The sequence below is a fragment of the Corvus hawaiiensis genome, chromosome 5 (assembly GCF_020740725.1).
Source record: "Corvus hawaiiensis isolate bCorHaw1 chromosome 5, bCorHaw1.pri.cur, whole genome shotgun sequence".
NCBI lineage: Eukaryota > Metazoa > Chordata > Aves > Passeriformes > Corvidae > Corvus > Corvus hawaiiensis.
Window position 1 is genome coordinate 36,101,091 of NC_063217.1, and position 13,820 is coordinate 36,114,910.

The window sequence follows — 13,820 nt, forward strand, 5'->3', positions numbered from 1 at the left end:
AGTGCTTGTCCAGGTACTTCAGCCACAGGTAATAAGCTATCTGCATCAAATAAACCAGTGGTGTCTATAATGACTATCTGGGGGCATTTGCATTTACTGACTGAAAAAGTTATGTCCCTGCTATTATTTTATGGTTTCAGGAACCATAAAACTACTTGATAGAAAACATCCATATTCAAACCAAGTTATTCCTAAAGCAGTCCTGCTTTTGCAAAGCATTATTAGTGGACAGAAGTAGCAATTGAGAAAGTAGAACATCTGGGTTCAAACCAAGACAAACAGGAGGAAAAATTTATTATAAAACTGTGTCCTATTCCTTAATATGTTATTAAATACATGAAATATCATTTTCTAAGGTTGACTGACTTCCTCTAGGAAACCCCCAGGACAGAGCTTCATCTTCACTATAATTTGCCTGACCCTCAAGTTCCAGAGCCTCATATCTTCTATTCTGTAAGGGCAACTTCAAAGGTACTGGAAGCCAGAAGGAACTTCTCCTGCTGCTTGGAGAAGTTTTCATTTCCCCGTCTTTTAGGTCCTCTCCTTCTGCCTGATGGCAAGAGGGTCAGAATTCCTCTGACTCTTGCAAAGCTTCCATCTGCTGCATTTCCCAGGGATGGAAGACTGCGATTCCACCAGTCTCTCACAGCCTGATACTCCTCAGGCTCTCCAGGCTTTGCCACTAGGCTGAGCAGATCATCCACCTGGTCACACTGCACACAGGCGTCACCTCTGCTGCCCTCTAGTACTAATGTCAGGCTCAAATACTCCCTACAGCCAGAGACCTGGGCAACTGCATGTTTCTAACGAAGCTCCATCTGGGTCTCCAGTCTTCTAGTGATGGCTTTTGAATATGTGTAAACCATCACTGGGTCTGTTCTAGTTGAGCAGGCAAAGACCCAGAGGTGAGCTTGCTCCAGGAGTCGGGAGAGTGACTGTGCCGTCTTATACACAAACTGCCACATCATGTACTTCTAATACACCACGTCCTGTTTGCCTGGCCTGTTTGCTGTGCTCCTGGTTGCTTATGCTCCCTAGAGCCATTTCCATCTCCCACAGTTCTCTGTCAACATTCTCATCATGTGAACCTCACTCAGAGAGCTGCTGGGGCTTGCAGGGTCTCTCTGCTGTCTCAGGTTTCTGTGGCTCTGGGAACCCCCTGTCTAGTGTTTTGCCCCAGAACTTACCAGAGTTGCCACTGCTGTTGCTGCTGTCACTGCTTATCTTGCTGACTGAACTGAACATGGTCTTTCACAATTTATTGTACAAAACATTTGAAACAAGATGCAGAACTACATCCTTAGTGTGGTGACACTTTCTGTCCTGTTATCAGTCTTCGTCTGTCCAATGTTGTGGTTCTAAACTAGCTGTTGCCACCAATCCTTTCCACGAAGTGACAACTTTGTAGGGTGCTCTGAGAAAGCTGAGGAGTAGCCTCATCACAGTCTACACTTGTGAAAGGTGACAGTGGAGATGGTCATGCTGGTATCTACTCTCTGGTGACCAAAAATAGGACACAAGAAAATGGAATGAAGCTGCATCAGGGAAAGTTCAGGTTGGACATTCGGAAAGTGTTCTTCACTGCAAGGGTGGCTGGTCACTGGCACAGGCTAGCCAGGGAAGTGGTGACAGCACCAAGCCTGACAGAGTTCAGTGAGCATCTGCATGATGTTCTTTGTCATACGGTTTAGTTTGAGGCACTCCTGTGAGGAACAGGGAGTTGGACTCTTATGTGTGCCTTCCAGCTTGAGATATTCTATGATGCTATGACCTGCACCATGTACTAGAATTTTCATGCTATCTGTCTTCCAGGGTTTAAGCCTTGTCTTAACCCCTCATTTATCTAATAGCCTTTCAATACTTCCTTTCTCAATCTCACTCAGATGTCACTTTTATGCTGATGGTGCAAGAATTTAAATTCCTTTCACTGTTCAGAATACAGAGGCTTTACTTAATGGCCTTAGTATCATCTCTATTTTTTCTTCAGCATAATTTGGATGGTTTTGGTAACACTAAAACATAAATAGTACTTCATGGTTCTAGATGCCATGCTAACAAAGAATTAGAGAAATAAGTAACAGGATGACAAAAGGAGATGGATTGATTATCTGTCTCGCAGGAATATTGTGTTAAAAAGTTTAAGCACCAGAGATTTTTTTAAAAATAGAACAATGAATAACCAGAAAGACTATAGATTCTCCCTGTATATACAATTTTAACATAATGATATTTGCATTTTTTTTTTGTATTCTCTGTGACCCTTGAAGTCATTGAAGATTTAGAAGTGTTAAATGACGGTTAAATTATTCACCTAGAATTTTCTGGTTTACCCTGTAGACACACAGAAGCAGGCTCTATTTTTCCTCTAGCAAACAAGTAGAAGGCCCTGCAAGTGTTTGTATGATTAAAAGTTAATGACTGAAAATAGCTTAAAACTTCAACTGAATGCTCCTTTATTTACTAAAATATGTGTGAAAAGTACATTATTCTAATAACCTTCATTTTTAATATCTCCATTTATGTTGATACTTAGGATTTAATGTACACCCAAAGCATTGAAACTGAGGTAAATTTTTTACAAATATATTATTAATTCTGTGAATACTTTTAGAACGTTCATTATGGTTTATACTTTTACTTTATGTATACTCTATGTATGTGCTATACATACAAATATGCATGCAAATACATATGATACAAACATATAAATATTCTTTATTCTCTACAAATACTCTAATGATCTTTATATAGATTTCTTCACCTTCATTCTCTTACTAAATGATTTTAGATGCAAACCTTTAGCAATATGACAAGGATGGCAGATTTACTGTGAAATACACAATTAATTCAGAATGCTTTTTTCTTATTCCTACTTCAATAGTATTATGTAGCATGTATCACATGGATGCTTTTGAGAAGAATGACACCATAATATTTCTTCTCTAAACACTTTGGAACTCTTTCAGAAAGCTATATGTTTGAGGTTTTCAGCAGCTAGCAGAAATCCAGTCCTTCAGATAAAATTTAACTTGCCTCAGTTACCACCAAATAAGAATTCAATAGCTTATGTGGAGTGAGCATATTGGAAGCCCATATTTCTGAGGTTCTTGCCTCAAAAGACCTTATTTCCTCATGTGTTCAGCAAAGTCAATTAAAAATGCATATGCTGTCTTTCTTCCTGCCTGCTTTTATGTCTTCTTAACAGTGGCTAAATTCTAATTTAAAGCAAATAGCTTGTAGCTAAATAAAAATTCTGCAAGCCACAAGCCATGGGTCACTTGGGGTAATCCCTGCTTTTCTCCTTAAAATTTTAAATATATTAATTTGGAACAACATTCTTTATATGAAACATTTCCTTACCCTATGAAGATGATTAAAATCTGTAAGACTCATAGTGTATCCTATATTTTATGTGTCACAAGTGCTTAATTCAGCCTTTAGTGTTATCAGCTTGCTTGATCCTGCAAGGTGTGAAGAACTGTCCTTTGCCCTTCCTGCTCAAGCTCTTATGGCATTGCTTGAGGTGGTAAATATCTGTGGCATAAACATACTTACTGCCTGTATACAAGAACTCTCTCCTGTATGGCTTAAATAATATGCAATGTGTTTCACAAAGCAAATTCCATAGTTACTACAAACTACTTTTTGATGTTACTGATAGGAAATACTCTACCTTATATTCTGTATAAGGACAGAGACAAAATATTAGACAGGAAGGCTCGGTGTCTTCTGTATTCATATTGTTAGAAAAATTAAATAAATAAAATTACATGTGGTAGTAATACAGAAGTGGATTACAACAGCAGCAAAACATTTAGAGTATCCTTGCGACATTAAGAACCAATCACTGGAGAAGTTAAAACTTAAACTGAACTGAATAATTGCATAATCAACAGTTAGTTTAATACAAAAAGGAAGAAAAAAAGTTTATTACTAGTATTCTAAAGGTGGGCCTAGAAACAGTGATTTAATGTCCATTTTTTGTCTCTTTCATCTTTCTTTCTCTACCCTCATCTGTTTCTTGTAAGTCTCAGTAAAGACATTGCCATGATTCCTACAAGAATCAACAAACATAAAATATGGGAATCCTTTCTGGAGCTATTTTGTATATTTATCTTATACATATGATCTGCCTGAATGAAAGCTACTTTTGCTGCCTCTTTTATCCTATTTACCGTTCTTGTGTTCTGGTTGATCTATAATTGCATACTCTTCTTGTGTCTCAGTGAAAGTATAACCTTTTGAAACCACTTTCTTTTTGTTTTCAAATGCTTAGTCAACTTGCATCAGAAGTCTTTCTGTAAAAGTGTTACTATACATATAATATAGGATATGAGAATAATACAGTGCTGCTATAGTGTATAATACTATATCTTTGAAAGAACCTCATGTCATTCCCTGTTGAACCAGCTACCTTCCTTCCTTCTCTGTTTTTAACCACTTCTTCCTCTATTTTCTCATCCTCATCCTCTTCTGTGCCTTCTGCCTTCCTCATTTCTGTTTCAAGTTGTCTTTATTAACAGCCATTTATTCTTACTTTTTCAATTCACATTCTCCCTACCTTACAAAAAAAGCATTATGTGAAAACAGAGCTCCTTTATCTTTCACTTCATGTGTGTGTTGTCCACCTGGGATATGGTCTGTCTACTGCTTTTTATTATTCATTTATGCCATTGGGGTATCCTAGCAAAAAGCTACCTGAACAAAGCTGATGCCGTAAGGCAACTTTGGGGAAGTTTTCTTGTTTATTTGTTTGTTCATTTAGTTGTATTTTTATTTGGCATGGATTAACACCCTAAAGTGCACATTTCTTTGGCTATAACTGAGGGGTTTAATATAATTATCTGACTTAATATGGGAATTCAAGTCCAATGGCCTCACAGTTTTCCTAAAGAAATCCCTTCTTTCTGTTTTCTCAAAGACACAGTTTTCTAAAACTGTGTTAGTCTGATGCCCTAAGCTTTTTTGCACCAAGGGCACCTTGTCAGCTGAAACTTAAGGAACCAAAGCAATGCTCTCAGATATTATTTGAATTGCATGGCCTTGGGGCTTCCTAAGGCAAAGATGGCTGCAAAAAAGATAAATTTATGTACCAAAGCCATTTTTTCTGTTGGACAAACTAATGTGTTCATAGAACAGGCTTCTACATGGGCCTTGAAAGAGAAGAGAAATTCTTTAAAACTGGATGCCCTTGGAAATTCATAGCTCCTGATATAAAATGATGCTCCAAAGACATTAGGAATATCTTACACTATCCAAATCCATAAAGGTAGCAAATAAGAGTTTTCCTGAACTTGGATGAGATATAGTTATAATTTCTGTATTCTATCTGTATAAATTTTATATTATTAAATGGTGTTTATTAATTATGTTGGTTTTAGCTCTAGAAAATAAATTTAAATTTAATAAAATTTAAAAAAAGACACTTTGCATTCTTTCAAATAGTGCTTTAGCATTTAGAAGGTGTCTTCTAAAGATAAAGGTTTCGTGAGTTCTGTCAAAGAAAATTAATGCTGAGAAGAATCTTACAGAAATTTAGGTAAGGAGAAAGACTACTGACAAAAAATAGGTTGTCAGTACTGGGCTCACTATTGTTAAACTTGTTCATCAATGACTTGAAGAAGCAGACACCTCCTCAGCAAGTTCAGTGATGACACAAAGCCAGGAGGAGTGCCCGATAGCCCAGAGTGCTGTGCAGCCCTTCAGAGGCACCTCAACAGGGTGGAGAGACGGGCAGAGAGGAACTGTCTGAAGTTCAGCAAAGGCAAATGCAGGGTCCTGGGGAGGAATAACCCCAGGCACCAGCACAGGCTGGGGCCAACCTGCAGGGAAGCAGCTCTGTGGAGAAGGATCTGGGGGTCCTGCTGGACACCAAGCTGTCCATGAGCCAGCAGTGCCCTTGTGACCAAGAAGGCCAATGGTGTCCCACGGTGCATCAGGAAAAGCACTGGACTGTGCACCATGTTTCCAAGAGAGGTTTCTCACTGAACATATTCAAGAATGGTCTGGAAACAATCCTGTGCTCTGGGATGACCCTGCTTAAGCCAGAAGGTTGGACCAGATGACCCCTGGTGGTCACTTCCAACCTTACCCATTCTGTGGCTGATTCAGTGAAACACCTATTTCTTCAACATACTACTGTATTAGATTGAAGGAAATCCTTGTTTTTGTCAGCCTCAGACTAAGACTTTACACTGTTTTACTGAGAAATCCAGGAAAGATTCTCTTATATACTCTAGGCTATTATTTTTTATTCTTACCCTAAAAAAAGTGTGAGGTATAAACATTAATTACAAAAGAAAAAAGGAAAATAGTTTGTAAATAAAACCTCTACAATAACTTTTAGTAAATTATATATATCCTAAAACTTTACAACCAATGTACATTTTTAGTTTATAAAATGTAGTTTTATTTATTTAAGCATTAATGTTTTATATTAAAATTAGTATCTAGAGTATTTTTGTAAGCAATCACACAAAAGGGCTTTTTCTTGTTTATTCTAGAAGCAAAACTTTTGGGTAATAAAGGATTCAAAAGAATACAGAAGATCTTAAGGAGAGTGTTTCTTTTTTCCATATGTTTTAGAAAGTGATAAAAGAGCTTTTCATGCCTCATTATAAGCTCAGTTTGCCTTTATACTGATGTAAAGTGACTGATTTTTGTAGGAAATTTCATGTGATAAGTATTAATAGGAGTGAAGAGCAATGTACTTGTTTATAATCAAAGAGAATAATATTATTTCTTTTGTCTTTTCACAGCCATAACATGTACTTATGTATTTGTTTAATGTCCATAGCATAAAGATTTTAGTACATTCCTAAAATTATTTCAGTGAGATTATGGCATAACATCAAACAGAAATTGATCTTAAATGTTTGCAACAATAATTGACATTTTTTGTTGAGTTTGTGCAAACACTATTGGTAGCTTTCTTATCCTCTATAATTTTTTTATGTAGCCAACCCTGAGGATTTCATTCTTGTCTTGAAAAATAAATCCAGAAATTGTCTATAAAGCCAATGGAGAAAGCCAAAGCAAAGGACACTACAGCATTTTTTTTCTGTGTATACATGTATAATTCTAAATTACAGACTTTTACTGCTAAGAAGCATGAATATATCAATTCAATTATATATATAAATATATATATATTTTATATGTAAATTCAATTCTCAATGAGAGCCTGGATGAAGGAACAGTATATTTTCTGTAGCTTCTATATTTCTAAATGTAATTTTGGCATTTTGGCATTTTGGCATGGTAGAAAAGTATATGAGCTTGTGTGCATATTACATTGGCTAATATTGCTATAGTACATCTAATACATTTGTTAACATGTGCTATAAATAGTTATTCATAGGCAATGTAGTAAGATATCTATATCATGTGTTATCATATTTTTTCAACATTTGAATACCAGACATAAAAATCAGAAACTTCAATGATGTGAAAAGTATATTCGGCACATAAAACTATTACTGGTGCCACATATGAGTTCTAACTTCTCTGAGTGTTTGGCTACACTGAAAGAGACTGTGCTGTCCATCAAAACCCCCTACAAAAAATGTTTGCTTCGTTATCTGCCACTAAAAGTACAGGGACTGATAATATTCAAGGAAACTTCTGCCATGTCTTTATCATATAATCTCAATCTATTATTTTTACCTCCACAGTTTAATTTTAAAAAAATCATTGAAAATATGAAAAGCACGGACACAAATATAAAAATATGTGTGTGTACATACCTGTGCATTTTCCTCTTTGCATAAAAACTTTGGGCAGGGTAAAGACCCAGTATTCCTATATCTACATTTTATTCCTATGTATGTGAATTAAGTGAACTAGAACTTGATGCAAACTCTTTAAATCGTTCAGTATTTCATGAAAGACAATAATTTTCCAAATTTTTTTTCACCTTTTGCTATATTTATTGCTTCACAAAACTTCTGCTGTAGGTTTCTCTTCTGAATCCAGTTACAGAGACTTGTTATCCCAGACCTCCTAAGCTTACAGAAAACTAAAATGTAGATATTTTTGTTCAGAAATGAGGTCTCAGAGGGAGGGTGTAAAGGAAGGAGTGAGTTTCACAACCCCACAGAAAATGTTAAACTGACAAGTTTAAATGGCCAAAATACTTTTGACAACATGTAATCCATCAAAATACATGTTTTTTTCAAAGTCAAGTTGTTCTGCGGTGATTTATTGATTTTTATGAAGATTTCTGTAACAAGATTTTTGACAGATTTTTGCTTCTGACCAGAAGGACTAACTTGAAACTTGAGGATCAAGTAATCTGACTCTGTTTCACTCAAACTCACAAAATGTTTTGCTCTCATTCCAAGATAAAATTAATTACTTTGAAAGCTGATAAACACATAAAATCTGTAGCAGTGCTATGTTAATGAGTCTCTTACGCAAGCAGAACCCACATCACTTGAGGCTTAGAGATTTGGACCAATATAATAAAATTCAACCAAAACCCAGTAAGTAGTCCTAGAGCTTCCAGATCTTTTCTTTGTTTGAAAGAAGGTATTCCATTTGATAAGTCAGATGATTTTGTTCTGCACTATGTTGAAAGACAATCCTGTACTGCTAGTCTCAGCTTCTTTGTGTCTTTCCTATCTATTACCTTTCTTCTTTTCTCTTGAAATTATCACTGCCAAAGTGATATCTCAGGGTCTCCACTGATTCTGGCCCTGATTTTGTTTCCTTTCATTTCTAATAGCCTTTCTCATTTGTCTTTTCTCTTCAATTAGATGGCTCCACCTTTTTTTTTTTATCTTGTGGCAATCTGCAAATCTCCACTTCATTAGCCTTTAAATCTTCAATATTTTCATCTAGAATGTAGAAAAAGTTCAAGTGCTTGGAAGTACAAATCATATGCAAATTGTTAGTGCAGGAATTATTGCTGCTAGTAATGGAATTAATGAGACCTCTTTTTCTAAAGGAGAGACTGCTTTTTTCTCCAAAACTGTATTATTCAAAAAGTAAAGTCCTGTGTTACAGCAAATAAAATAATCGAGAAAAATCTTCAAATAATTTAAGGAATTCAAATAGAAAGACTTGATAGATAGTACTATTGTTTTCACATGCTTCCCAAAATATTTGAGCAAGTCGTATATCATAGAAGGAAGTTGGAAGAATGGTTAGTCTTATTTGTAGATATGCGTTGGAAACAGTCAGTGGTGTCATGAAATCTTCTGCATTGCTGTGGCTGGAAAAGGATTAAACTGTCTTTAGAAGATAAGAAGAACAATATTTCTTTTCAGTGAAAATAAAAAGTTTAATGAGCATATGTAACTAACACTATACGAAAGAAAGAAAGAAAATTAAGTGCTCTCTGACACTGTCTTCATAAATGATACCCAAAGAACAACACTAATTTAGCTTCCAGCTTATCAGAAGTAGTGATAGCAGAAGAATGAAAAGCAAATTGGTTTACTTTACAAAAACAAAAAACAAAATAAAACAAAAAACCAAACCAAAACAAAAAAACCACACACACACAAAAAAAAGAAAAAATAAAAACAAAACCAAAAAACAGCCAATGAACCATGTTTTAAATAACTTCTAACAAGTAACCAGATGATTACCTTTATGATATTGGTGTATTGATGAAGGATATCCAAAAAATGCATAAAATTTGAAAAAATGCCTAAATCCTCATGACAGTGTCAGAGCACAAAGACCTCAGAAGTTAAAAACAGAATAAATTTGACAAAATTGTCTGATTATATGTCCTGCAGCATGTGAAGAAGTCAAAAGCTACGGAGAAATCATAATATTGAAGGTAATTCCTATGTGGTATTTAAATTTTTTCACCAAATGTGTTTATTGACACAATTATTTTGGTAAAAGGTTGAAAGAAAAAGTCTTTCAAGTGACAATATGACATTTTATGGTAATAGTAATTATTTTCTAAATTTCATGACAATTTCATATATGCAAATACTCAGAATCAGACATATTAACCAGAATATTTATCCCAAAGTCTAACCTCATTCACACCCTTGGGTTGTGGTATTCCAGTTAAGCAAATCTTTTTCAGTCACTACTAGCAGACCAGAGTGTAATCAGGCATGCAAACCACAAGTACATACATTACCTGGCTTTAGAAACATTAACAAAATAACGTGTTAACAAACCTCTGTTAAAATGCATTTAAAATCAGTCTGCATGCCTCAAACACACTCTGAAGTTGTTTATAGTCAATGCTCAAAATACAGAAAGTCCTTCATGTAATGTTCAAATTCATCTGAAAATCAATAATCCAACATTTAGAAAAAAAGAAGGAATAATTTGTTATTGAGAAAAAGCCTAGGAGACTTTTTTCCAAATATTTCATAGAAAATTACAAATGCCTTAAGCAGGTGATAAATTAGAAAAATTTCTCAACTAAAAATTAGACACATCAAGGCTAAAAATAAATGTTAGTATTAGTTTATTCAATTGTGCTGAAATATTTACAAGAAAGTCTATTAGTAGAGTTATTACTAATAGAGATGATTTTTCCTCTAATTGAACTTAAAAAATTACAGTGCTGTAGAGTTATAAAATTGGCAGTTTTATTAAGAACTTGCTTAGTACATTTACTTTTAAAAATCTATATATATAAAACTGACAACAGAGGAAGAAATAATGAATATATGAAGCATCTTCATCTCTATGCAGATGAAGTGTATGTTCATGTCCTTGATTTAACATTCACAGAAAATCAACTAACTTAAAGAGTTATATGAAAAAATATTTGTGTCAGCACTTTTACAGTAATCATGTATTTCAATATAGCAGTACACACTTTAATGAGAATGCCTTCAAAATAAATCAAAGCACTGGTGTTCTTTTTGAAAGGTTTGCTTATCACTGAAATGTTCCAAAGAATAAAAGTAATTCCTGGCAAACAATAAGGAGATCTTCAAAGAAGAATGAAATATGAACATAGGAAGATTTGTTAGTGTTTCTATTTAATAATGTATTTACAATTAACAATATTTACATAGTTAATAAATTCTAGACTGAAGCACAAGTTCAGAATCTGAAATCTGTTGACATTAAACAAAATGGCTTTTGATTTACTACTCAGTTGAAACAGATTGTTGTAAACAATCTACAAAGTGTCCAAGATTATTTATCTTTTTTCTTCATTTATGTGTAATTTTGTTTCTATATTTATGAAGGAACCCAATTCTCAATAAATAAAAATGAATGGAAAACAAATATTGCAAGATTCATCTGGGAATAGTGTGTTATCTTCATCTTCCAACTTCTTTCTTGGCTTTATTTGCCTTTTGGGGGCTGCTGCTTTCTTATTTTCTTTAATACATGCATTGACTAGTGCAATTTCTCTCCCTCTCAGATGTGGCAGGAAATTTCATGTGTTTTGATAATAAGTGAGTAGACACCCAAACTCAAATCCCCACAAGCTTACTTCTGACATTCTTTAATATTACCATGATTTATCAAGTATTTCCACAGTTCCCTCCTGGCTCTTTTAAAAGGTATTTTAAATGGCTTTACAATATATCTGTTTAGTGGCTGTCTAATTTGACACACATTTTGACAAAGTCAATTGTCACATGTTTAATGTATCTCATGATAAGAAAAGAAGCTTATGAACAGTTTAAATTTTGCCCTGTATGAAAAACATAGTGCTACTACAGTACTAGGATTGTAAGCAGTGATTGGATGATTAAAGAATCCAATTTATATTTATCTTTTAAATACCATTCTATTATCTTAAAAACCAATTACTTATATTCCTGTCAGTATCTGGCTATCAGGTTCTCTTGATGCATAGTCAAATTTGCCTAAAAAAAGTTAGAATTGTATTTAACATCAAGAATATATAAATTGGTTCATAAATATATTATGAAAAAAATTAATGGGCATATTAGGCAATCAGTACCTTGAAAATATTGGATGCAAATAAAATATTTACAGAATATAGAAGTATGAGCACCATATCTAGCACTGTGTTGCCTACCAACTTCATGCTCCACTGATGTGAATTGTATCAAAGAATTTTTAGGGTTTGATTTTAGAATTGGTTTTAAAATTATCATTTCATGAGACTTTATAACTAATTTCCATAATCCGCAAAGAAAATATTGTTCAACATTCAAAAGAGCTATCGGTATTCTTTTTCGCAGCTCATATTAATGCCAGCTTCAAAAATGGGGATGTTTATGACACCAAGATAAGAAAATACAAATACAATTGTTAACCACCGTGTAATTACAAAATAGACTTTTCCTAAAGTCATGGCAGAGATGCCTTGCAAGTGTTTATTTCACATTCATCTACTCACTTGATTCTTTCCTATTTAACTGTTGTGCAGGAAATTCTTAACAGTCTACAACAAGCAAAGTTTATAAAACTGAAGAAAACTTTGTGAAAGCAAACCTTCTAATTTCTTAAAACATTTTGTTGAAGTTAATGTTTTCATGTTCTACAACGTTTTGGTGATACACAGTAATTCTTTCAACAACCTTTGCTCAGAAAGATCCCAGGGACTAAATGGGAATGAAATGCAGTCACTGCACTTACGGATGCAAATTCATAATGTAAAAGCTAATTTAATTTAAAAAATATATATTTAAAAGTTAAATACTATTTCTGTGTAAAAACTTAGTGGGAAGATTATTTTCTTCGCATCAAAGCAAAGTGCTTCACTATACATTGTTTTATTGGGTTGTCTTCCTGTCTCATGACCCAGTATGGGGGACAAGGCCCTGAATTGTAATGCTGCATCTTCAGTATCTCAAGAGAGATCTGTGAAGAGCCAAAATGATAATCTTCTATATCTTCATCTTCATGTGAGAACATTCCTAACACCTGCCACAGGGCTTTGTTGCTTTCTTCAGAGCTCTTCACCAGTCTTCCTGAGAAAAGGTCTGCAAAGGGATGGATCTTCCAGAATAAACAGATGGAAAGTTACAAATACAGCCATGGGTTAGGGTGTCAGCAGACTGTAGCTAGCTAAAAGTGACTAATATTTTATATCTTCAGATTACTGGAAAGGCTAATACATCTTCCTTTATTTTTTTTTTTCTGCTGACACATTTGAAGGAGAACATCAAGCCAGACGTATAGATCCTAAGAGGGATTCTCAGCCCTGGGCCCAGATCAATGGCTAAGCAACAACTGCAACTTATCAAACTCATTCCTGTTACTGATGTCTCTGGCAGTCATATTTCCTCTGGATTTTTTTCCTGCTATTTCAAAGAAGCAAGGGGAGACAAAATCAGACCTTAAGGTAGGATAAGCACACAACAATGATCTTCTGCTGCTGACTTACCTTTTGGCAAAAAAGGTAAAATGACAAAAGAAAACATCAGCTGAGCATGAGAGTTTGAAGACCAATGTGTAAATAGGGTGAATGATGTCACTGTTTCCCCCACAAATATTTTTTATGAATGAATCAAGCGTAAAAGATGAAATTACTTCTCCAATTTGTTTAGACTTTGGCAGGCCACAACACTGCATTGAGCAGAGCAAAAAGGAACGTATTTGTTTATTTTATTTAAATAGTCTATTTCTGTACAAGAAATCTTTTTAAATTGTAGTATTTTCAAAGCCTGAATGATTCCTTACAATTAGATAAAAAATATGGAATTATTTGACTACAGAAGGCCACATGTTGGCATAAAAATGACCCTAGAAAATCTATTTCAGGAACTTCTGAAGGAGTGAAGTAGCTTTATATTTGCTACCTTTTCAGTTTCGTTCTGTCATGTAATGTCCTTGTCAGCATACATTTCCTTTATGCTTATTGTTAGACATATGTGCAAATGCTGATGAAAAACCAGATGTGTTTAGCC